We start from the raw sequence: 4,523 nt of genomic DNA on the forward strand, positions 1-4,523 counted from the left end.
CAGGGCTGATCTCCTTTAGAATGGACTGGTTGGATCTCCTTGCAGTCCAAGGGACTCTCAAGAGTCTTCTCCAACACCACAGTTCAAAAGCATCAATTCTTTGGTGCTCAGCTTTCTTCACAGTCCAACTCTCACATCCATACATGACCAAAGGAAAAACCATAGCCTTGACTAGACAGATCTTTGTTGGCAAAGTAATGTCTCTGCTTTTCAATATGCTATCTAGGTTGGCCATAACTTTTCTTCCAAGGAGCAAGCGTCTTTTAATTTCATGGCTGCAGTCACCATCTGCAGTGATTTTGGAGCCCAAAAAATAAAGTCTGACACTATTTCCACTGTTCCCCTATCTATTTGCCATGAAGTGATGGGACCGGATGCCATGATCTTAGTTTTCTGAATGTTGAGCTTTAAGCCAACTTTTTCACTCTCCTCTTTCACTTTCATCAAGAGGCTTTTTAGTTCCTCTTCACTTTCTGCCATAAGGGTGGTGTCATCTGCATATCTGAGGTTATTGAGATTTCTCCTGGCAATCTTGATTCCAGCTTGTGCTTCTTCCAGCCCAGCGTTTCTCATGATGTACTCTGCATAGAAGTTAAATAAGCAGGGTGACAATATACAGCCTTGACGTACTCCTTTTCCTATTTGGGACCAGTCTGTTGTTCCATGTCCAGTTCTAACTGTTGCTTCCTGACCTGCATATAGGTTTCTCAAGAGGCAGGTCAGGTGGTCTGGTATTCCCATCTCTTTGAGAATTTTCCACAGTTTATTGTGATCCACACAGTCAAAGGCTTTGGCATAGTCAATAAAGCAGAAATAGATGTTTTTCTGGAACTCTCTTGTTTTTCCATGATCTAGCGGATATTGGCAATTTGATCTCTGGTTCCTCTTCCTTTTCTAAAACCAGCTTGAACATCTGGAAGTTCATGGTTCATGTATTGCTGAAGCCTGGCTTGGAGACTTTTGAGCATTACTTTCCTAGCATGTGAGATGAGTGCAATTGTGCGGTAGTTTGAGCATTCTTTGGCATTGCCTTTCTTTGGGATTGGAATGAAAACTGACCTTTTCCAGTCCTGTGGCCACTGCTGAGTTTTCCAAAAATAAGCATGGATAATCACTAATTAGAATTGAGTGCTGTTATCAGTCTTAAGCAAGCTCGTTAACTTCTCCGAGCACCAATTTCCTAACTTGTGAGGGTCCTTTTTTTTAAGATTTTTTTTTTAAATGTGGATCATTTTTAAAATTTTTATTTAATTTGTTACCATATCACTTCATTTTATGTTATGGTTTTTTGGTCACAAAGGTGTGTGGGATCATAGCTTCCCAACCAGGGATCAGGCCCACACCCCCAGTATTGAAAGGCAAAGTCTTAACCATTGTACCACCGGAGAAGTCCCTGAAGATGTATTATTGATGGTCTCTATTCTATGGGGTTATTATGAAGATTGGTAGGGAAAATATGTATAAAATACCTACCGCAGTGCCTGGTGATGACAACTGCTCAATAAACATTTGTCTCTTGACTTTCCTGTACTGACCAAGCATACTTTGACCAGCTCTAACAGAGAACCTTAACTGACACCTCTCTTGGACCTGGGGTGTACCAGGCAGGTAACTAGGCACGTCCTACTCCTTCCCACACAACAGCCTCAAGTGCCAGGGGTTACCGATCCCCATTTTCCCCGACCCACTTTGCAGTGAACTCTACCCTGTAGCAGATGACTGAGGCAAAAAGTCCCAGCAGATGTGAAGACACGAGACAGCGGTGACTGTAGGGCCAGAGGGACACGCACTGCTCTGACCCATGGATCTCTGCAGATGGCCAGGAATCTGGCTGTTCCAGGAGGGATGACCCCACCCCTATCCGGAGGACCACTGATCCATCCAATTTAACTCAACAGGTTGGTTTGGGGAGTGACTGAGAGAACTGAATCCCTTTTTCTGGTCTCTGGAGAGCCTTCGGGAGGTAATACAAATACCAACAGCCAATGGTAAATGAGCCTCTACCACAGGCCCAGCACAGCACTGATGAGTTCCCATACGTCCTCTTCATTTCTGACACACGCAGGGGTGAGCGGCAGCTGAAAGTGAGACCTTAGTTCCCTGACCAGGAATTGAACTCTGGTCACCTGGATGGAAACCTAGAACCCTAACCACTACACCAGGAGCCAACAGTTAGAGTCCAAATCCCCAGTCCTCATCTGCCTTGAGAAGAAAAATGTAACAAGGATATAGAAAGTATAAAGGAAAGGAAAGTGTTTATTAGAAAAGCACAGTACGTACAAAAGGACACATGGGCGAACTCAGCAAGAGAATGAAGAGAGTCACACCTTTGGGAAGTTTAAATCCTTTATTAGAGGGCAGTCTTCCAGGTCTTTGTTTTCCTTTTGGCCAACTGTCTTTCTTTGACCCCATAACTAATTTGTCTCAGGACCCTCTCCTGGGTGTGCACATATCCTCAGCCAAGACGGATTTCAGTACAAGGGCGTCTGGGTGTGTGGAGGGGGATGGCGAGACTTATCATTGTTGTAGCCATGCGTTCCGGGAAACAAACTCACTCAGAAGGACAATGCAGACAGTGGAGTGTAATTTATTACACCGGCGGGCCCAAGGCAGAGTCTCCTCTTAGCCAAGGACCCCGACCAGTTTTTGTGAAAACCTTATGTACTCTAAGTGTACTTTCTCAAACCCACCTTCCCAAATTCCTTGAAACTAGTCTGGACAAGGTGAAAGAGAGATACTATCAAAGTTAACCCATGATTCATGTGTCATAAGCCTAGATAGTTAAACAGTGGACATTTATCAATAGGCCTGTGGTCATATCCCGATAAACATGATGGAATTTACGACTTTGTTCTGTTACAGAGATAATTAGCATATTCTTTTAGGCAACGGAGAATCCAAGTGCAAGTCCTGAGGCTCTTTTATCCGGGGGTCTGGTTTTCTACTGGTATGCCATTTCTATAGACACTGGGCACAAAGTTCAGAGTCCATTGGGAGGGTGAGCGTGCATGTAGTCTAATGTTCGCAGCCTGGCCTAAGATGGAGTCCAGCTCGATCTGTTTCCTCCTTCACTATGGTCTGGCACCCCTGGCCTTTTTGACCCCGTGGAGTCTTTCTGCACATGTATAGTGTCTCTTGCCCCAAGGATGGGAAATACGTGACCTCTACATGTTTTAAACAGGGCTTAGTCCCTCTCTGTTCCTGCCAGAAAGTGTCCAGTGTCCAGCTATTTAGCCTATTCCGGTTGTTTTTGTAGCAGAGTGCAGTCAGGAGACTGGTCATAAATATGGAGCGTGGAGCCCACTTGTCTCTTGCCTCAGGAAATGTAAACAGGAGGCTGGTAGTAAGGGTCCAACCTGGAGCCTGTCTCTTTCTTCCTCAAGAAGTGTGAACAGGGGGCTATTGTAAATGTCTATCCTGGAGCCCCTCTCTCTCCTCTCTCACCCTCATATAATCCACACAAAAGCCTTGCAATACAGATCCTATTTTTGTCACCGTTTCTCAGACAAGGAAACTGAACTGTCACGTGAGTGTATGCTCCTTGGTTCTGTCTCGTCCACAACAAAGATTTGGAGGGACGGACTTTAAAGCCCTCGGGGTGTCACAGCTCTCGGGTCTTGGACAGACCATGTTATAGCTCTCAGGTCTCGAGCGGACCGTGTTATAGATCTTAGACAAGTCAGTGTTACAGGTCAGTGTTACAGCTCTATTTTATTTAGATAATAGCAGGAAAATCCATCTTCGAAGCGTGAGGGCATGTTGACCCAGAAACACGAAGAGAAGAGCGCCCCAGCGTGCACGCGCGCACAAGAGAGCCAGCTTTGACTCCTCTTTTTATATGTTTTTCTCTCCCTGGCCCTGTCCTGTGTAAATTGGGCCAGCCAGGAGTGTTGTTTGTTTTACCTGAGGTCCTTACTCCGGTCCTCGGACCTTTCTTTGTTCTATTTTTGTGGGCTTTTCTCTTCCTTATCTTTTAGCCACGGCCATTCTGGACTCCTTTTCCCTATGCTAATTACCTAACATGAACCTAAAGAATGAAGCAACCTTCCCAAAGTTGCTCAGTTGATAAGTCGCAGAGCCAGGACCCAAATCCAGGTGCAAAGCAGATATTTGTTTGGGGTTTGTTTGGTGAAGATGCAACCTTAGCTCATAGCCTTCAGGGCTTCTGCCCTCCTGGCCCCTTCTCCCCATGAGGAGCCCCAGCTCCCCAGGTCTCCCACAATGCATTATCCATGACAGAAGGACACCTCACAATCACCAGCCACCCCCCAACCCGACCCCTGCCCTGTATTGGGCTGAGGCCCTGCCCACCCCCTACCCCTACCCCCACCCCCAGCTCTTTCTGTCACCCTCTGCATGCAGAGTCATTAGCCAGGGATAGACAGGAGATTGCTTTCTTTGTCCCAGAAACCTGTTTAGGGGAAGTGCTGGGAGGCTTTTTCCCACTCCAAACTGGCCATCTCTCTGGCTCTCCCACTGTGAACTTCCTGCTTCCTACACTGCTGAGATTAGATTTCTATCTG

The sequence above is a fragment of the Bos javanicus genome, chromosome 15 (genome assembly GCF_032452875.1).
Source record: "Bos javanicus breed banteng chromosome 15, ARS-OSU_banteng_1.0, whole genome shotgun sequence".
NCBI lineage: Eukaryota > Metazoa > Chordata > Mammalia > Artiodactyla > Bovidae > Bos > Bos javanicus.